This window comes from Helianthus annuus, chromosome 1, assembly GCF_002127325.2.
Source record: "Helianthus annuus cultivar XRQ/B chromosome 1, HanXRQr2.0-SUNRISE, whole genome shotgun sequence".
In the NCBI taxonomy this organism is placed as follows: domain Eukaryota; kingdom Viridiplantae; phylum Streptophyta; class Magnoliopsida; order Asterales; family Asteraceae; genus Helianthus; species Helianthus annuus.
In genome coordinates this window covers 58,939,049-58,962,614 of record NC_035433.2, presented here as the reverse complement: position 1 = coordinate 58,962,614, position 23,566 = coordinate 58,939,049, and the positions used below count along the sequence as shown (strand labels likewise).

At 37.6% G+C, this 23,566-nt stretch overlaps 1 non-coding gene across 1 annotated transcript; it reads right to left on the bottom strand.

Moving 5' to 3' along the window:
- Nucleotides 1-12,311: 12,311 nt before the first annotated feature.
- Nucleotides 12,312-12,418, bottom strand: LOC118482945. The gene has a single exon (XR_004869303.1). It is a non-coding gene; the product is annotated as a small nucleolar RNA R71 (small nucleolar RNA).
- Nucleotides 12,419-23,566: the final 11,148 nt, after the last annotated feature.

Below are 23,566 nucleotides of genomic sequence, written 5' to 3'. Positions count from 1 at the left end.
CATAGCTCCCGCTAATAGCAAAATACAATTCATTCAACGGCTTCCGTAAAACGTAATCCATTCGTCGATGGCTCCGACCATGGTGCCGGCATCGATGAACACGACACTGATGCCAATCTATTAGTCTCTTTTGCAGGCGGATGTGTCAAGTTTGAATCGAGATTAAGAGATTTTGGGCAAGGGTTGCATTTGTGATTTGTGGACGGTGATAGAGTGGTGGAGGTGGGGTGACGTTTGTGGTAGTGGTGGGCGCTGGAGTGGCGGTGGTTATGGTGGTGGTGTGAGGATGGAATGGGATGAACCATAAAGATGTGCTTGGTTCCTTTTAGATCTAGGGTTATTTGAGATTAATTTGTGGTTGACTAAAATGCCATTATCTTTAGTTTGTTTAATATGCCACATGTTACAATTCTATTCCTTTCCTAGCATTTTCACCTAAATCAAACTTCCTACTTTATCTTTACCCTATGTTGGGTATGTTTGGCCTGGAGTTTTTAGGGGCTTTTAGGAGCGTTTAGCTTTAAGCTTTTATAAAAAAGCTTCTATTCAATAAAAAGTCTTGTTTGGTTGAAGGAGCTTGAAGCTTTTAGGTTAGGAGCTTGAAGCTTTTGGTTGAACGCTCCTACTAGTAGCGTTTAGAAGGAGCTACAGGCTTTTAGGGAAAAATGACTATTTTAACCTCTAAAGATAATAAACTTTTTAATACATAAACTTTTTAAATATTTAATTATGTCTATTTTGGTGATTTTATACATTTTATTAAAAGCTCCAGCTACTCTGCCAAACACCAAATATATCTAAAAAGCTATAACTACAACTACCAGCTTCTAGCCACCAGCTACGAGCTTTTAGCTACCAGCTACCAGCCACCAGCTAGTTTTGCCAAACATACCCGTTATCTATTATTTATGACTAGTAACCGTTATATAGGTAACCAAGTACTCTCAGTAGAATATGTTCCTTATTGCATTGATTAACTAGTAATACAAATTTTTGCATGAGATACAAAGTTGGTTTTGATGAGAAATAAAGTTACATAAATGTATATCTACAAATCAAGCTTGATATTAGGGATCAGATTGGTATCGGTATCAAACTGAACTGGTACCGTATCGCATAGTACTACAACTGAAATTTAGCTAAAACCAAAACCGAATAGTGTACTGTATATGTTCGGTCAATACCAGTACGGTAGGGTACCATTAAAAAGTACTAAACCAGCAGTGCATCACACGGCACCGATACTAAAATTGGGCTAAAACCAAATACCATATGTATATGTTTGGTCGGTATCGGTATGATATGGTACAAGTACGGTATTAGTATGGAACGGAACGGAACGTTATTTGGTCCAAAATTTCTCATCCCTGCTTGATATCAATACGATCCTAATTACATTTTATTACATTACAATACATAAATAATATAAATTTTGATCTTCAAGCACTCCTCACTTATTCCCCATACTTCTTAGATTACATATCACCTGTAAAACAAACAAGACAAACACAAAAAGAAACTACGACTAGGCAAAAAATTGCTCACCGGAGGAATCAATAGTACAAGTAAAGACCAATCAGTGGAAAACAAAACATAACGATATTGAGACTGAATTGGACTGACACTGAAATTGTTTTTAATACTAAACAGTAAAAGGCACATCGTGATACTGAACTGACACGAGTACTAATACAGATTCCAGACTTAAGTTGAACTGACACAGATACCAAAAAACAATTTTGAACCAAGACTGATACAGAACTAATACGTAACTGATTTGAAAACCGATACGGAACTGATACAGAAACAGAAGTCCAACGGATGCCGGACTGATACCAAACCCGATACAAAACTGACCAAGACACTACTATACCATTAATAATTAATAATAGTAATAAACCTGAACAACTACTATTTTACAAACACTTTATCTTGAACATCGTTTAATAATTTCATGATTTTGAAAAAAAAAAAAGATTAACTGTCATTAGAAAGCCCAAAAAGTATAACCCGAATATTTTACCTTTTAACAAACGTTGATCATGACATCTAAACAAATTTTCCCTTTCTAAAATAGTTTTATTTTTACACTTCTGCTTGTTACCTGAATGTTTTACGAACAAAATCTACCTTGAACCAAACAACACTCCACCGTATTTACCATGACTATAATCTATTTCCAATACTATAGTATATCTACTTTGAAACAAAAAGACCATAAATCATATATAAAACCTATGGGATATAAAATAAAAACATATTACAAACACCAAATAATATGTGATATGTATCATGCTCAATTATCAACATTTTAATGGTTTAGTTCATAGTGGTATATCATGCAATTCAGGAAACAAAGATCTCACATAACAATGTTGAGTCCAGGGATTAACAATTTAAAGAATGCACTTTAGGTAAAGCTCATATAGATATAGACTGGTATATGTTATGTTGGTTTGATATTCAGTTCATTTGAAACATGTGTTATTGAACTAGAAACAAAACGTATATATTAAAACCAATTGTCATGAATCAACCAATTTTCATAAAGTAGCATCCTAAAACCAAAATCGAAAAATTTGGTTCAGAATAGTTCTCAAGATTCTCGGTTAGCCTAGTAATTTTCACATGAATCTAACCCTATATATATCTATAACGTATATATAAAGATAACAATAAATTAAAACCAAATTTATCCCTGCAATTTTTTTTGTGAGCCACCCTTTGCCCCTTGCTAAACGTATCCCTCTCTCACCAACTAGGGGCGGGGTCCACCATTAAAAACCACTTTTCCTTTCACATTAAAGCTGATTTGTCTTTGAGAATCCCTAAAAATCCAGAAGGATCAGAAAAATTGTCCCCTAAAAATATATATTAAAAAAGTGTATAAGATCTTAATATATATATATATATATATATATATATATATATATATATATATATATATATATATATATATATATATATATATATATATATAAAAGTTAAATTATATAAGTATATAGTAAAAACTAAAAAAAATTGGGAACTTATGGAGAGAAGTTGCTAGGTGATCACCTCCTCTAGGTCAGGCCAATATTAAGGGTACATTTAGTATAGATGTACGTTTAGAGACACCTTATGTCCCTCTTTAGCTTTATTGGTCACCGCTTTACTGTTTGTCGTTATTATTGTCATTGAAAATGACTAGTCATCATAGAAGCTTGGGACCACGGCACGTTGTTGACTACGACCCTTTATTCTATAAATTGACCCTTTGTGCTACTAACTCGCAACTCTCCTTCCCCTTGTTCCCTCTCCAATTTCCGATACCTTAAAATGATCTTCGACTAAACACTTTTGCACACCAAACATGATGTCTGTCGTTAGTGACATGCAAAAACCGAAATAAACTAGTAGCTAGAGTAAGTCGGATATCGAACCAGAGGAGGATTGTGGAAAGTGTTATGATGCTAAGTATTAATTAACTACTACTAAATTGAAAACTCAGTTTGATTGATTGTGAGAATTATCTAAATTAACGAATAAAAATTGTGGTTTAAAACAATGATGAGAAAAGGTGATCACTCCGGGATTCAGATTGTGTGATTAACTAATAACTTAGCTGATTGTCATATTGGATACTATTGGTTAAACGATATAATTATCAACTATTCATGCAATGAATAATTATTCAACCAACAAAGTATAATCGGATTTAAACGTGTTTATGTCTCTGTCTAACACAGGATTCGTTTGTCAAACGAATTATAAAAACGCAAGTAAAGACCGTCTGTCACACGGTTACAATCCGAACTCAATACATAAAACAATAAACCAAATCAATAGTGTCTTACATAATCATTCACCCGAAGTGTCCACGAGAGATTTAGCCGCTCATCTCGGTTGAAAGATCTTCGCCCGCTTGATACCCGGTTGAAACCCTTCTGCCGTCAAGATTATGATGATAATATCCGATCCCCCGTTCCCTTAACTTCTGCCGCTAATCATATTGCCCTCATTTAATCGGCCCACTATGTCTAGAAGATGCCGGCCCACGTGATGTTCTCTGCAAAAGCCCAATGATGATTGATGTTTGTTATTGTTTTAGAATAATAATAATAATAGTCCTCTCAATAAATGATGATGATGATGTTGGCTGTCTGCGTGATGTATATGGCCCAAAAGAATTCTTCACGTGAGTTTGGCTTTTGTCTTGTGCATCCCCAAGTCTAACTTAAAGAAGTCCACAAGAAGTCCAATGCGTGTCTTGGATTTATGTTGACTTATTCACCTGATCACTAGAAGAAGTTAGCCGTCAAAATAAATGTATATGTGGGCCCCTCCTTCACATGACTTTTTATGTTTTGAAAACAAAACAAAGCCCAATGTTGTCTACTCTTGTCTGCCATCAAGAAGTGATTTATATCATGGTCCCTGTATGCGTGAATGTTACATGAGCGTGTGGCAGCCCAATATTCCCCAAGTATTAATGTCATGTGATATTGATGATGAGTGATGATATCGGCCCAGTCCAACAAATCCAAAAGTCTCTCTCACAAAGTACCTAGCAACGTGATATGCCCGGTTGACATCAATGGGTGTTCCGGTTCATCATTAAACATACGAAATCCATCGTTTTAAACCAATTAACCTGTAATATCACAAATCTGCATAGTCATCACATTCACGCCATATAATTACTCCAAATGAAATAAAACAATCAATATAACACACTTTAACACCCGGGTTTCACACTCTCCATCACATCCCCACACTTAACCTTGATTGTCCTCAAGCAACTATTACAAACATTACTCACCTTATTAACAAGTCACCATAGAATTCCTTACTGAATTTAGCAATTTAAGGTCCCAAGTCATACCCGTCCCATAGACTGACACAATCGAGGTTGACAATCTGACAAGTAAGTGGTATGCATTTAAAACAATTTAAGACTTACCTAACTAACACTAACATGCTTATATTACTACACACATGCCACACACCCCTCACAATAATCACTCCTCTCGGCTCAATCAAGACTAGCGTGTAATGTGCTAGTATATATTTCACTCAAAACCAAATACGTTACCTTGCAATCATAAGCTTGTGTAGCAATCATACCTCCACTGTATCAAATAACGTAGCACATATCAAAAGGACTTATGGGTTTTGGGTTAAGGGTAAAGGTAAGAATATATTTTTTGGCTTTTTTTTTAATTTATATGGCGAACACAAACAAATACCAAACCATGACAACTTTATTCACAATACTACTAACAATTTGGGTGATTTTCAACCCATTTATTTAACACGAACGTAATACTAATTTTTTTCTTTTTCTTTCTTTTCTCTTTTTTTTTCTTTTCTCTTTTTTTTTCAACAAACATCTAACACGTACTTGTCATTCATGGTTGGTAATCAAACAGGTCAAACAAGGTGTAACAAACGAAAGGTATAAGGCTCAACATGGTTAACTAAGGTGGGTGGATAAACAATCAACAAATAACACAATGGAAGGGATCCTAATGCCTTTATCATTTATGTGTATACGCTAAACCACAGTCTCGGCACGTATCAAACCACACAAGTTCTAACACAAAGCAACATATGGCCTACTCTCAGCAAATGAACATTTATTGTAATTCAACTATTACTAAGTAGGCTCAAATATCTCACCGAACAAAAGGAATATGGGTTGCCGACACGTAGCATGTGTAATTCCTAAAGCATGTTACCCCTAGTTAGGCATCTATTTTTAATTCTTCTCTAAAACAACTTCAGATATACTCTCATGAAACTTAAAGGGACAACCATGACTAGGGATCTATGTTAGTTTAATATCAGCAAGGAACCCATTAGCGATTGAAAATCTTGGTTTTCTTGTAGTTCAAGCATACTTTGAGAGACAAAAATTTTCAAAAATTTTCAATTTTTTCCAATTTCAACCCTTCAAGCACTTAAGATCATCAATTATACCAACCCTCTCTCGAGTTATTGCATCCCCACACTTGGGATACATTGTCCCCAATGTATGGTGCACTTTATAATCTAAACTCGAGAGATACCACCCACAAACCATGAACGGCTAACAACAACTCGACTCACACAAAAAAAACCACTCCCAACACAAAAAATTTCACACCACCAAGTACACAAGAACAAATAAAACACAGGATAGATAAACACATGCACCTGATCAGAAAACAAGTGAGTGTCTATGGCGGTGTAGCTGCTACGATCTAACCGGAACATACGCCCACATAGATTCTTTGAGATCTCACCGGGGATGTTGCCAAACATCCCCACACTTGATTCATTGCATCCGTGAAGATGGAACGTAGAAACCTGTCAAAACACAAACACACCAAAACGAAACCAAACCAAAATACAATACTCTACATCCTCGGGCTGCCTCCCGAGAGCGCTAAGTTTAAAGGTCTTCAGCCAGACCGTACCTGCTATGCGCTACGGTGGTCTCAATGCACATTTACCCAAAACATTTCCAACAAATGCCCGAAAATTTACATGCCATCTCCATAAATTCGTCAGTATAATTGGCATGTTCAGACTGCACATGCGGGTTTCGCTAATCCATTTCATGATATGTACCCTGATGTCTTGTTGTTTCACCCTTCTCATCTTCTTCCTCGAACCCTCTTCCCCACACTTATTAATTTGAATGACTGATATGGGGAGAGGTTCGGTACATACACTCATCTCATCAGACTGCTCTGCCTCCTCATCCTCACACACCATCCACTAGTGACTCTTCATCAGATAAAGGGTTCATTGGTGTGGTATTATCCTCCACAACCTCCTCCTCCATGTGAGAATAATCTCTAATATCAACAGGTAATGGTGAGAGACGCTCTTCTGTTTCTATCTTCATTTTTAACTTCTGACACTTGAAAACTAGGCAGCTGATTCGATCTTCATCGGAAAGATTGGGTGTTGATAAATACTGCTCGAGTTTGGACAAACTCGCTTCCAACATAGCAAGCTTTTTCTCCTCCTCGGTCTGATAAGCATACACACCCTCGTGCTTAGAATAATCCTCGGGATGATACTGTCGGTATCCCTGATACGGTTTTGAGATGTATGCATCCATCATTTTTTTATTCCAATACTCTGGATTTTCCAAATACACCGCGCACACATCCTCATCATAAGAAGTATGATAACGACCGCAACAGAAACATCGTCCATCCGTCCTTGGCTCAAAATAAACATCCTCGTCCCGATCATATCCATCCGAGTAATAATCATCCTCCATCTCTAGGTCATAATCATCAGCGTATGATGGAGGTGGAAGCTGTGAAACATAAGACACCGGTTTTCCATGTGCCCTCCTGTAGTGGGCCTCATGGCAACCGATACACGGATGACGTGGACCCCCGCACAATATACACGTAGAAAAGCTGAAATCTCTGTAATGCTCTGTCATCCTGCACAACACAACGCAACTACCAAGTGTAAATCACGAACATTAAAGAAAAATATTTTTGGGATTTTTAAATTTATTTTATTTATTTATTTATTTATTTATTTTTTTTACTAAAACTTAACACTAAACACTTTGCGCACGCCTCCCCGGCAACGGCGCCATTTTGATGTCTGTCGTTAATGACATGCAAAAACCGAAATAAACTAGTAGCTAGAGTAAGTCGGATATCGAACCAGAGGAGGATTGTGGAAAGTGTTATGATGCTAAGTATTAATTAACTACTACTAAATTGAAAATTCAGTTTGATTGATTGTGAGAATTATCTAAATTAACGAATAAAAATTGTGGTTTAAAACAATGATGAGAAAAGGTGATCACTCCGGGATTCAGATTGTGTGATTAACTAATAACTTAGCTGATTGTCATATTGGATACTATTGGTTAAACGATATAATTATCAACTATTCATGCAATGAATAATTATTCAACCAACAAAGTATAATCGGATTTAAACGTGTTTATGTCTCTGTCTAACACAGGATTCGTTTGTCAAACGAATTATAAAAACGCAAGTAAAGACCGTCTGTCACACGGTTACAATCCGAACTCAATACATAAAACAATAAACTAAATCAATAGTGTCTTACATAATCATTCACCCGAAGTGTCCACGAGAGATTTAGCCGCTCATCTCGGTTGAAAGATCTTCGCCCGCTTGATACCCGGTTGAAACCCTTCTGCCGTCAAGATTATGATGATAATATCCGATCCCCCGTTCCCTTAACTTCTGCCGCTAATCATATTGCCCTCATTTAATCGGCCCACTATGTCTAGAAGATGCCGGCCCACGTGATGTTCTCTGCAAAAGCCCAATGATGATTGATGTTTGTTATTGTTTTAGAATAATAATAATAATAGTCCTCTCAATAAATGATGATGATGATGTTGGCTGTCTGCGTGATGTATATGGCCCAAAAGAATTCTTCACGTGAGTTTGGCTTTTGTCTTGTGCATCCCCAAGTCTAACTTAAAGAAGTCCACAAGAAGTCCAATGCGTGTCTTGGATTTATGTTGACTTATTCACCTGATCACTAGAAGAAGTTAGCCGTCAAAATAAATGTATATGTGGGCCCCTCCTTCACATGACTTTTTATGTTTTGAAAACAAAACAAAGCCCAATGTTGTCTACTCTTGTCTGCCATCAAGAAGTGATTTATATCATGGTCCCTGTATGCGTGAATGTTACATGAGCGTGTGGCAGCCCAATATTCCCCAAGTATTAATGTCATGTGATATTGATGATGAGTGATGATATCGGCCCAGTCCAACAAATCCAAAAGTCTCTCTCACAAAGTACCTAGCAACGTGATATGCCCGGTTGACATCAATGGGTGTTCCGGTTCATCATCAAACATACGAAATCCATCGTTTTAAACCAATTAACCTGTAATATCACAAATCTGCGTAGTCATCACATTCACGCCATATAATTACTCCAAATGAAATAAAACAATCAATATAACACACTTTAACACCCGGGTTTCACACTCTCCATCAAAACACAAAAGGAAGCCCATCGTTTAGGGATGTAAACGAGCCGAGCTGAGCCTGGGCTCGACCAGGCTCGAGCTCGATTAACTTATGAGAGCTCGAGCTAGATTAACTTCTGAGAGCTCGAGCTCGACTCGGTTCAAACTTTGTTTTCAAAGCTCGAGCTCGGCTCGTTATTAGTTTCGAAAACTCGAGCTTGGCTCGGGCTCGGCTCATTTATGTTCTATAAGTTAATACACTAAATAAAAATAATATAAAAATAGACTCGTTTAGGCTCGCGAGCTTGATAAGTGAAGCTCGGCTCGGCTCGTTTAATAAACAACTTTATATAAGGGGTAAATGTTATTAAATTTTAATAATACTCTAATAACACTTTAAGGCTCCACGAGCCTAACGAACTTCACATACTAGGCTCGAGCTCGGGCTCGATAAATAAAAGAGCTTTGTTTTAGGCTCAAGCTCGGCTCGGGATCTCGATAATACTTGGCTCGTTTCGATATTTTTCTCAAGTAGCTCGCGAGCCGCTCAATCGTTTGCACCCATAGTTGTTAGTCTCCTCACTGTACTATCCTTGCATGAATTAATGGCGCAACCAATCTTAAAACCACCCAATTTTTTAATCAGTTCCCACTGAACATACCAAAAATAACGCATGCGTGTTTGTGTTTGTCTACACACGGATGAATTTTTTCTCATAATATGCGAAAACGAATGTGTGTACAAAGACGGAAAAGTGAAGATACTGATGTGTGTAAAATGCAACATATAAAACACATCAATTAAGGCATAAAACTAACCCTTTTTAAGTACTAATGTTGGAAAAAGAGTGTTTTTGTCTTCCTTTTGTATTTTCAGGATGAAATGAGCTCAAAATCACAAAAGAAGCAAAAAGACCACTAATTCTACCATAAATACAAGAAAAGGAACAAAAGTGGACTGCCCGGACCCTCAACGGCACCTCCCAAGGCAAAAAGAAGGAAACAGAGTCTGAACACGCCCAGTGTCCAGCGAACACGGGGGCGTGCCCAGGAAGCAGCAGAAAAGACAAACCAGTAGAAGCTTCCATTGCCCACCACGGGGCCGTGTCCAGCGAGCACGGGGGCGTGGTGAAAGTACAGCAGGCGCATTAATTGTAATTCGCAATTACAATTAATGAAGAGAGAGAGTGTCAGGCGGGCACGGGGCCGTGTCCAGCGGACACGGGGCCGTGTCCAGCCTTCTGTTCAGCCTATAAGTAGAGGAGCTTGGCTTCATTCTCTCTCATCCCTTGGCACACCACCTCTCTCACACTTCATCCACCACCCACCACCACCATAACACCATCATCCACCACCATCATCCATTGTCCATCGTAGAGTGTGTGAGTCGTCTCGGGATCCAAGATTGATCGTAAGAGTTCTTGACAATCAAGGCCATGTTTGCCTAAGTCTCTTACATCACTTGGTGAAGACAAGTGTTTAGTATAATACTTTTTATTTTTAATCTTTTGCACTTTTTATTTGGTTTTGTATTAATGACTTTAATAACTAGTTACTTATGTTGAAGGTGATCTTTCCTTATCGTTTGTCCGTGGTGTCTTGGCGTTATTTTACTGTCTATATAAAATAAAAGATTTTCACCATTCATATCTCCACGGTCTATATGGAGGTATGTTGGCTACCTGGTCGGGGGTTAAGGGAACGGTTTGGTAAGGGTCTTGCCCTTGTTCAGCGTTTAGAGGTCCTGCTTGGGACCTGGGTCAAATTTAGTAGGATCTCCTTCAATGCCCATAGGTATTGGATGGCGGGGATCCAAACTCTTTGACCCCCTCATAAGTTAACTACTATTAATACTATAACCCGGCTATTTAGGACTGTATCCCTACTGACTCAGACTACTTAGCCGAGGGTAACGTCACCGCCAAAAGCGGGACCTACCATAATTTGCATTAATAACTTAATTCATTATCTTTCAATAATCCGACCCTTTAGGATTGTATCCTTGCTGACTCAAACTACTGGGTTGAGGGTAACGTCGCCTTCAAAAGAGGGGCCTACTACAATAACTAAGATAATCTCTTAAACAAGTGCAAAAGTGCGAAAATAATCAAAGGTTATACTAATACACGTGTCGGAACCAAGTGATTCATCTTGTCTATCTGTTTTTATTTTATTTTTATTTTCAGCATTTAGTTAGTTTTTATTTTTCTTAGTTTAAAACATTTTTCTAACCTTTTTTGATTTGATTAGACGTTGAGGATAAACCGGTATTAAAAGCTCTTGTGTCCTTGGACGACCTCGGTATCTTACCAACACTATACTACGTCCACGATGGGTGCACTTGCCCATATGTGTGTTTAGTGTTAGTAAATATCGTGTTTTATAAATTTAAAACTTGGCTAAAAGTGTAAAAAGGGCTTAAATATATATCTAAAAACATATATACACTAACACGCATCAAGTTTTTGGCGCCGCTGCCGGGGACACAAGGATTTTAAGAAAGTTAGGAATCAACGGCCTAATCATATTTTTATTTTTCTTTAATTTTTTAGGATTTTTTCTTAGATTTTTAGCTTCTGCAGAGCTCAGCACGGGGCCGTGCCTGGTCGGACACGGGCTGTGCTCAGCAAAGTTACTGGCAGTTTTTGTTTTTCAAGTTACAGAAGGCTGACCACGGGGCCGTGCCGGTGCAACACGGGGCCGTGTCTAACTTCCAGTAACTGGGGTCTGGAAAACAATCACTGTATTTCCGACCACGGGGCCGTGTTCGCTCAACACGGGGCCGTGGTGAACCTTCTGACCGACATTCTTTTTTGTTTTTATTGCAGGACTTGGAACCCGACACCATCCTCACGTAGTGTATGAGCTCCAGTTCCAATAAAGACATAAAAGAACCGCTAGAAGAACCCGAACGCTTTCTCAGAAAAAGGTTAAAAGCCAAAAACCAAGAGAAGGTTTCGGGTGATCCACCCCCAATGGCGGACCAACGTACCCTCATGGATTATTTACGGCCCACCGTAGGTAATCTAGGCGCCGCTATCAATGCCCCGAATGTCGAAGCCAATAACTTCGAACTTCGACCGCACTTGATACAAATGCTCCAAAACTCCGCAACCTTTCACGGGCTTGCGGACGAGGATCCCCATCTACATATAACTAATTTCTTAGAAATATGTGATACCTTTCGGATCAATGGGGCATCAAACGACGCCATCCGCCTCCGTATGTTTCCATTCTCACTGAAAGACCGAGCGAAAGCTTGGCTCAACACCCTCCCAGCTGGATCGGTAAACACCTGGGATGAACTAGCCCAAAAATTTCTATATAAGTATTTCCCTCCTTCTAAAACTGCTAAATTAATGGCTGAAATTAATAAATACTCACAAGAGGACGGGGAATCCTTATATGAAACTTGGGAAAGGTTCAAGGAGCTATTACGCAAGTGCCCCCATCACGGCCTCGCAATATGGCAACAAGTATCCACTTTCTACAATGGATTGTTGCCACATACTAGGCAGACACTTGATTCTAGCTCCGGGGGACTTTTAGGTAATCGACGCCCACACGAAATATATAATCAAATTGAGGAAATTGCTCAAACCAATTTTCAATGGCACACTCCCCGGGGAAATAAGTCTATCGCCCCGGGCGCCCATAAGGTCGACGAAAGCACCTCTTTACAAGCCCAAATCGAGGCCCTTTCTTCAAAAATAAAAAAATTAGAAATGACAAAAACAGTCTCGGTTATGGCTTGTGAGGGGTGTGGTGGGTCACATGAAAATTGGAGTTGCATGAAAGAAACGGACGATCAACAAGAAATGGTAAACTACATTGATAATAGACCTAGGCCGTCGGGGTCCTCCAACGGGAACCTACAACCAAGGATGGCGAAACCACCCAAACCTTGGTTGGAGGGAAACCGGCAATAGTAGTAACCAACAAACCCAACGAACAAACTTTCAGCAATCAAGGAATGAGTCACAAAATTTCACTCAACAACAAGGTGGACGAGAAAGGCTCGAAGATACTATATCTCGCCTCATCTCCGACACTGATAAGAAAAACTCGGAAAGATTTCTACAATTAGAATCTAATTTTAGGAATCAACAAGCTAGCATTCAAAACATAGAAAAACAAATAAATCAACTAGCACAAAATTTTTCCGAGAGACCGCAAGGCGCATTACCTAGCAATACCGAAACAAACCCAAAGGCGCAAGTTCACCTCATCACACTACGAAACCGCACCGTAGGGCCTGCAGAAGTACCTCCAGCGGCGGAAGAAACAACGCCAACACATCCGCAGGAAAAGGACTCTCCCCCATCACCAGAGCCTATCAAGGCTCCTCGAGTTCCGTACCCCGGTAGGTTAATTCGTCAAAAAACCAATGAGCAATTCGCAAAATTCGAAAGTTTGTTAAAACAATTGCATATCAATATTCCTTTTATCGAAGTCCTAACCCAAATGCCCAAATACTCTAAATTTATGAGGGACTTCCTTACACATAAAAAGAAAATTGAAAATTTGCAATTAGTTAATTTAGGCGAAGAATGCTCTGCCCTCGTACTCAATAAACTACCCCAAAAGAAAATCGATCCCGGAAGTTTCACGATTCCATGTTCAATAGGGGAATCACCCGTTCGCAATGCCTTGGCCGACTTAGGGGCTAGCATTAACCTCATGCCCTCATCAATGTTCAAAAGGCTTGGCTTGGGAACCACGAGCCCTACAAAAATAAGCATACAACTTGCTGATCGATCAGTCAAATTCCCGCAAGGTGTCATCGAAAATGTCTTGGTAAGGGTAAGCAAATTCGTTTATCCCGTTGACTTTGTCATACTCGACATGGAGGAAGACACCGAGGTCCCCCTTATCTTAGGGAGACCCTTCCTTGCCACAGCACAAGCAGTGGTAGACATGAACGAAGGGACACTGACTTTGAGGTATGGGGACGATGAGGTGAAGTTCGGAGTTGGGAAGAAAATAGAGGACGACGACCCAGTCAATTACATGAAGGTTATTGATTCGAGCTTGGATGCCGCTCTCCGACGGTGTAACTTGGGAAGCAAGGCACTCCACTCAGAAGAGATATAACCAGAAATCGGGTCTAGCCAAGGACCCTTATAAACGTGGCGCACCACGGAGGCATTCCGCGGATCTATCCTTAGTTTAGTTTAGTTTAATCTTTTAATTTTTGCAGAATAAAACACACTCATGGTGGTAATGGATGAAAAAGGGAACGAGAAAAATGGAACCATGCATGAAGAACAGAGCAACCCGACAAAAATCTCCATTACAGAAGGCTCAACACGGGCCGTGCCCAACCAACACGGCCCCGTGCTGAGCCCCTGCAGAAAAATCACCAGTTCAGGTAACTGGACACGGGCCGTGTTCAGCGGACACGCCCCCGTGTCCAGGCTTCTGTTTCAATTCTGAAATTTTTGTTACTGGCACTTGACCACGGGGCCGTGCCCGGTGAACACGGGGCCGTGTCCAGAGTGCCAGTAACATAAATATTTGCTTTTTAACACACTTTTATACATTTTAATCACCCAAAAATATTGTTTTTGGACACATTGAGGACAATGTGTAATTTAAGTGTGGGGGGGATGCTAAAACCTTGAAATTTTGTAAAATCCTAAACACAAGCCTTACACAAAACTCTATTGGAACCGCTAAACACCCCAAATTTTTTCAAAAACTTTTTCATTTTTTTTATTTACTTGTCTTAGTTTAAGATGGGAATAACAAGTTCTAAAAAGGTTATATTTTTACAAGTTTACAACCGATAGCGTCGTGATAAAAAAAGGAACCAACATAAGAAAATTATGAAACGGCATAACAAGTCTAGTTTAAAATTCGATTATATATGCTTGGTCACATTAAAAACCCATTCCCACAAAAGTGAGTTTTGAGCCTTTATTGAGCATAAAAATACACATATTTAGATTAAATGCTCATTTTTCGTTTCTTGTGTGAATAGCCGCTCGGTCCTTACAAATCTAGAACTTGCCACGACGATACATTCCCGGTCCTTACCAACTTAAACCCAAGTAAGTAAATGATGGAGGCATTAGGACTAACTATTTTTCTTTCAAAACCATTATTTTTCATTTTTTTTACCTACCCAAAATCCCCCTAGATAGCCCCTTTGAGCCTAAACCTTTCATTTCATTACCCCAAAAACCATTTTTACCCACCTTAAAAACCTTTTTCATTTTTTTTCCCTTTATTTTAGTAACAAGCTCGGTTTTTCGTCAACTTACCCTTTCATGTGACATCAAAAAAAAAAAAAAAAAAATGATGATGAAGTCAAAAAAACAAACAAAAGCTATAAAAAGCTTGTTTGGAGAAATACTTCAAAAATAATAAGTCACTAAAAACAAGGTATTTTACGAAAACCGACGCTTGCTACGATTTTCGCCTTTTTACTAACCACTAACCGACCACCCACCTTTAAACCCAAGCCTTCACCCAAAAAGTCCTCTTGATATTTACAAAGGTAAAAAGTTAAAAAGAAGGAGGATTGATTGCTTGGCAAGCCTATGGAAATACGTAAGTTCCGTGCCGCTCTCGAGTGATTCACTAAAATATACACCTTCGGCCGAGTGTTGAGTGATCTCCCGTGAGGTATGTGAACTTGTATATAAATGGAATTTTAATAAGGCATGTTATGCCCAACTAAGTAGTTTATCTTATGAAAAGTTCAAAATAAATCATAACGAATAGGATTGTAAATAAATAAAAATAAAGCCTATAAAAACCTTGGATTCCCGACACTCTAGGACAAGCTAAAAAACTTCTCTTCTACCTATTCCATTTGGGAGTGGAAGCCACATTTAAAGAGTTTTGCTTGAGGACAAGCAAAAGTTCAAGTGTGGGGGTATTTGATGTGTGTAAAATGCAACATATAAAACACATCAATTAAGGCATAAAACTAACCCTTTTTAAGTACTAATGTTGGAAAAAGAGTGTTTTTGTCTTCCTTTTGTATTTTCAGGATGAAATGAGCTCAAAATCACAAAAGAAGTAAAAAGACAACTAATTCTACCATAAATACAAGAAAAGGAACAAAAGTGGACTGCCCGGACCCTCAACGGCACCTCCCAAGGCAAAAAGAAGGAAACAGAGTCTGAACACGCCCCGTGTCCAGCGAACACGGGGGCGTGCCCAGGAAGCAGCAGAAAAGACAAACCAGTAGAAGCTTCCATTGCCCACCACGGGGCCGTGTCCAGCGAGCACGGGGGCGTGGTGAAAGTACAGCAGGCGCATTAATTGTAATTCGCAATTACAATTAATGAAGAGAGAGAGTGTCAGGCGGGCACGGGGCCGTGTCCAGCGGACACGGGGCCGTGTCCAGCCTTCTGTTCAGCCTATAAATAGAGGAGCTTGGCTTCATTCTTTCTCATCCCTTGGCACACCACCTCTCTCACACTTCATCCACCACCCACCACCACCATAAAACCATCATCCACCACCATCATCCATTGTCCATCGTAGAGTGTGTGAGTCGTCTCGGGATCCAAGATTGATCGTAAGAGTTCTTGACAATCAAGGCCATGTTTGCCTAAGTCTCTTACATCACTTGGTGAAGACAAGTGTTTAGTATAATACTTTTTATTTTTAATCTTTTGCACTTTTTATTTGGTTTTGTATTAATGACTTTAATAACTAGTTACTTATGTTGAAGGTGATCTTTCCTTATCGTTTGTCCGTGGTGTCTTGGCGTTATTTTACTGTCTATATAAAATAAAAGATTTTCACCATTCATATCTCCACGGTCTATATGGAGGTATGTTGGCTACCTGGTCGGGGGTTAAGGGAACGGTTTGGTAAGGGTCTTGCCCTTGTTCAGCGTTTAGAGGTCCTGCTTGGGACCTGGGTCAAATTTAGTAGGATCTCCTTCAATGCCCATAGGTATTGGATGGCGGGGATCCAAACTCTTTGACCCCCTCATAAGTTAACTACTATTAATACTATAACCCGGCTATTTAGGACTGTATCCCTACTGACTCAGACTACTTAGCCGAGGGTAACGTCACCGCCAAAAGCGGGACCTACCATAATTTGCATTAATAACTTAATTCATTATCTTTCAATAATCCGACCCTTTAGGATTGTATCCTTGCTGACTCAAACTACTGGGTTGAGGGTAACGTCGCCTTCAAAAGAGGGGCCTACTACAATAACTAAGATAATCTCTTAAACAAGTGCAAAAGTGCGAAAATAATCAAAGGTTATACTAATACACGTGTCGGAACCAAGTGATTCATCTTGTCTATCTGTTTTTATTTTATTTTTATTTTCAGCATTTAGTTAGTTTTTATTTTTCTTAGTTTAAAACATTTTTCTAACCTTTTTTGATTTGATTAGACGTTGAGGATAAACCGGTATTAAAAGCTCTTGTGTCCTTGGACGACCTCGGTATCTTACCAACACTATACTACGTCCACGATGGGTGCACTTGCCCATATGTGTGTTTAGTGTTAGTAAATATCGTGTTTTATAAATTTAAAACTTGGCTAAAAGTGTAAAAAGGGCTTAAATATATATCTAAAAACATATATACACTAACACGCATCAATACCATAACAAAACTTTTTTTCTAGCATAGATTAGAATAAGTATTTCCTATGATTAGTTTTATAGAATTTAGAAACATCAAATGTGGGTTACACGATGAAGATCGATTTAAAAGTTGTGTATAAATAAGTGAGGTGATGTCGGTGTCACCACTCACCCCCAAATCCAAAGAAAAGCCCCTGAAAAACGCTAGAAGCAATGGTGGTTTCCAGGTTGAACCGTTGGATATGGAAACTCCGGGCGTTTCCAAGAATGGCGCCGAAAACAAACCCTGAAGCTGCTGATGGGCCGAAGCCAGCAGAGCCGTCGCCGCCGGAAACCAAAGTGGTGGTCCCAAAAACCATTTCGATCGCACACTGTGTGCATACCTCTTCGGGGTTTGATCTAGCTGAGCTATAGAGCTACATCCCTCTCACACCTTGTGACCACCAGAAGAAGCAGCTTCCCGAAGCCACCCAGAACCAGAAACCTAAGGCTAAAGCTACTGCTCGTAGGTACTTGCATCTCTTGTTAGCTGTCGCCCGCATTATCAGTTACACCATCACTCCGGGTAACGGATATGCTAAACCTAACGGTAACGGTAACGGTGGTTTGCTACCCGATTTTGGTGGTGGCCGTCGTCACGACGGAGCAAGGCACGGCGGAGGGCACGGTGGTGGTGGAAACGACGGTGGTCATGGCGGAGCAAGGCACGGTGAAGGGCACAGTGGTGGTGCTTGTGGTGGAAACGGCGGAAATGGTGGTAATTAAGGCTTTTAATTATTATCATGAAACTAACTTTTTTTAAGAGGAATGTTTTTATTTTCAAAGAATGTGGGGTTGATGATGTTTCGATTTTATGATGATGTTACTTCAATTACAAATATGAATGAATGATGCATGCTGATGGGTTTTATTTATTTAGTTTTGATGATATTAAAAAAGGTATATTAATTACACAGTTTTAATAATTACAGTCTATTTAGGGAAATAAAATAATGAAACATGCGTGAACGTTGTTTTTCAAATTGTTTAATTATATTTTCAATTGATTTTTTTGTGTTACAATTTAATAATTTTTTTTCTTTACCATTGTCCAAATTACATTTGTATAAATGATATTAAACTCTTATCATATTTCAAGAATGGTTTAATTGTAAGAAATTACTTTTTCCACACCTGTAACTACAAAAGGTAGGGAATGTGTGGCAAAACAACCTATTTTATATTGTGACAAATTGGACCATGTGTAATAAAATAAGCAAGAAATTTGTGGTTAATGAACAAAAGTCAATGATAGTATGAGGGATCCATAGAATAATAAAGATCTTATAATATTTCCACATGTATAAAAGAATCAACAGATTGATAAATGAAGGTACGTCTCCTCGTTAAAAAAACTAGGGTCCAACTTTGAAAGCAAACAGTGCTATTAAGAATCAAATACGTAAAATCTAGAATTATTGACTAATCTGGAAAATTCTCCAAACTACATGGATCAACACTATAACTTGCTATTATTCTACCTTATTTTAAAATAATATATTTTCGGTTATGTTCGTTAAAAGTGTGTTTATGCTATTGATATGAATGAACATAAGGCTAGACGGTATTGGGAACGTCCTCCACCCGTCCAGGCCCGGCGACGAAGCACACACCGTGCCCCCCCCCCTCCCCCGTCCTCGTCCTGACATCCAGTCAAGTTCCGACATGACATCAACCATTATTCCATCACTCACAACTTTTTTAGTGGAAATGGTCATCACTCACCACCACACCCAACAATTTCCCCCCAACCAACAATTTCTCCCACAACAATCAAAACTCAACGCGTCAAAAATATAACGCGTTTTCTGATTGACGCGTGATCCTTTTTATTGGCGATGGTGTTTTGTATAAGTCCACGCGTGATATTCTTTTATTACGGACAAATTGGTTGCCACCCCAGGTGGCCTTATTAGCATAACTAGTTAGTCCTGTGGCTCTTCACCAAGATCGACGATAAGACACGCTCCACACACGGGCTTAGCATTTTCAACTCTAATTCTTGAAAACCTTTTAAAGTAACCTAATAATATTGCATATGATCATGTGATATAATTAACAATCAACAGTTCATTAAATAGAATAATAATAATAATAATAATAATAATAATAATAATAATAATAATAATAATAATAATAATAATAATAATAATAATAAATAAATGGGAGTAGCTAGGTTATTTAATCTATCTACTATAATAAAAGAAACTAAGTTTTGGACACGTGTCATTCATAGAAGGTATCCTCAAATCTATATTTATTTTATATTAACTAAATAAATAAATAATAAATTAATATTAAATCTTATCATCCTTTAATAAAATATTATCCTCAAATCTAAATTGTTAATTTAATATATTTTTAAAACAAATACCTCTATTTCCTACTTATTTTATATTAAATATATAAATAATAAATTAATATTAAATGTTATCCTAATTTATTAAAAATATAACTTTTTTTATTAATTGGTATACAAAATTATATTTATTCAACTCGTGTAAAACGCGAGGTTTTTAAAAATATAACTTTTTTTTATTATTTACTATACAAAGTTACATTTATATAACATGTGTAATACACGAAGTTTTTAAAGATATAACTTTTATCATTTGCTATGTAAAATTAGGTTTATTCAACATGTGTAACAAACAGGGTTTTTAAGGATACAATTTTTTTTTATATTATTTGGTAGATTTTTCAACCCGACTATACACGGGTTTTTTAAAGATACGGTGTTTTTATTATTTAATATACAATATTACATTTATTTAATATGTGTAATACACACGTTTTTTAAAGATATAACTCTTTTTTAGATCTATTCAACACGTGTAACATACGGGGTTTTTAAGGATGTAACATTTTTATTATTTGGTAGATTTATTCAACCCGATTATACAAGGGTTTTTTTTAAGATACGACGTTTTTAGTATACAAAATTACATTTATTTAATCTGTGTAATACACATGGTTTTTAAAGATAAAATTATTTTTTTATTATTTGATATATAAAATTATATTTATTTAACCCGTACAATATACGAGGTTTATAAAGATATAACTTTTTATTATTTAATATATACAATTACATTTATTCAACCCGTGTAATATACGGGATTCTAACCTAGTAAGACAGTAAAACAAAAGTAGCAATCTTAAGGAGCAACAGTTTAATACATGTTTTTATCAAAATGAAAATTATTTACAACTAATTATTAACTTATGAAATAATAACAAACATCAAAGTATTTAAACAGAAAGTAGAGACCTCAGCTTGATAACACTGAGGATCAAAATCTATTTTAACCCCCAAAAACCAATAATAATAATAATAGAAAAAAGCAATTAGAATTAACAACCTCCTATAAGATGGTGCGGTGCACATAAGGAAGTGATTGATATGAATGATTATAACTCCAGTGTAGCTCTTTGATTTTCCTAGAAATTCCAGAGCTTTCTAATTACATATCTACCACTTGGGTTATATTCATTCATATCTGCTACATTCCGAAGTGCACCCGTCAGTAAAGATCCACATTTGCATTTGTCTCTGTATTGTATGTTACGGTCTTTTGTTATCGAGTCTGTAACGTTTTGCCTCTGTATTGTATCTATTAAAAGTTTACATTTAATATACAATATAGGCTTTAATAATTTGTTATATATAGTATACATTTAATTATTAGATTGCATTTATTTAAAAAGAGTTAAGTATTAGATTGCATTTATTTAAAAATAGTTAATTATTAGATTGCATTTATTTAAAAAAGAGTTAATACTTAATTAAAAGATTTAATTTTAATTATTAAATCAATGATTTCTTAACAAAAAAGCAAGCAATGAATTTAGGGACTCTGGTTGATATTTCACTCATAACATAGGGACGCAAAGTTTTATTAATATATGCCAAAAGACGGTCTTACCCCTGGCATAAACAGTCAAACTGACGGCACACTGACAGAGGGACTCAAACGACATATATACATAACATTTTATGTAAAGAACGATGATGAAGCGATATTATCTTTAATGAACCCGTGTAATACACGGGTCCTTAGGCTTAATAATAATAGAAAAAAGCAATTAGAATTAATAACCCATTTAGGGTATAAGGAGTGGTTAGATGTTTGAGAGTGGCAAACTAAAAAATCAACCAATCAGAGTGCGCCATGTCAATCAGTAAAAAGTGTTTAAACTATGCTGAAAAGTGTTGGCAATGATTATGTAACACCCCCAAAATCCACCATAGAGTATCACCGCTTGGAGGCGTGACATGACCAGGATCAAGCCACCAATCATACTGAACAACGTATTTAAGTAAATAAAGCCAACCACAATACGATTGGTGACCAAAAGCTAGTTAACCAAGTTTTAATTTAAACAGCGGAAGCATAAGCGTAAAGTCCAAAACATAAGTCCATAGTTTAAAAGTTAAAGTTCAAAACACAAGTTTAATAAGTTCCTAAGGATTTAAATATTAAGCACGGAACATAACAGTCCGTACACCACAACGACTCCTTCCTCGTGCAAGCTCCAAGCATTTAGTGACCTGTAAGGCATGTAACAACGAGTCAACAACAAAGTTGAGTGAGTTCACGTTTGGTTGTTTAGTTTTAAGTTGTTTCTGAAAACGTGGTTTGTCTTTCGTGGGCGTAATTGCCGTGGGGGTTACCCCTAGTTGAAAGTAAGATTAACCAGTTCATTCTTTATTACCCAGACCATATTTATGATTAGTGGGGGCTTCCCCATGTGAACTACTAGACCGTATGATATCGACTACTACGCAAGTAAGTTGTGCCCTACATCAGTGTCTATCATCACTGATGGTTTGCCATAGTCCATTAGTACACGCCCGTCCGACTGGCATGGTGTGAGGTTTGTTAAACCTAATAGCGCTATTAACTAATGACCCGCTCGCCATTGGCCTCGGCAATTAAGTCGATATAAAATGAGGGACTTATGATAGAGTTTTGTCTAGTAAGTTTAAGGTTGTTGTCCTACACAAGGAGGACGAACGTACGTAGTTCTCCCAAAGAGAATACGCAGGATAAATACTGGCATCCTACCCGAGGAGGATGGCCGTACATATCCTACCTAAGTAAGATATGTAGATTGCGTTTTAATTCTTTAACCCATTCCCAAACCACCGGGAATCCCATGCCTTAGAAAGTGTGTGAACTCACCTCGGTTTGCTCGGTTAGATTCTCAAGTATAGCTAACAGTCAAGGTCGGTCAATCACGTCCTAATATGATTACCAATTAGTCATTTAGTGGTTTTCAAATAGAGCACAAAGTTCCTACCCGGATCTAACACATAACATGCATTACTTTAACGGTTTTTGCCCATGTAACCTCCCCATCTATTCCCATTCACAAATAAACATACGACATTGCACATAACACTTTTTTTGACACATAACATGTTAGATTATTCACAGATAGCATACTCGACATTTAGACATGCAAATTACTACTTATGTCATTTCAACTTAAATATCCAAAACTGGGCTGTTTTTGAGCATTTTAATAAAATAGTTATCTTATTTCAAAAATTCCCAACTTTTTACAAAAAGTGCTAAATGATCCAAATATTATTGTGTAAAAATATCGGGATCTCATTCATCACCAATATTTTACTAAAAATCATTTTTCGGACTGCAATCAGCTTCATTATTTTCTGACTGCAGCCCACGGAATAATTCACTAAAAATTCATTGTAAGTCGGATTGACGAAATTCTAGTGGGACAATTACTACGACATTAGTATCCATCTACAGTACCAGTTTCATGACCCAACTCTACACAGAACTCAAGTTATGACAGAAAACAGAACGTATATTTTCAGCAGAAAAATGCAGCTCTAGCTGCTGTTACGGAATGACACTTTAAAAATAGTAAACGAAGTCGAAAAATTACGATTCCAGTGCCATTAGAACCGTATTTCATAGTACATAAATCTAGAGTTTAGAAAATACATTTTCTGCTTTATTAAGGTCTG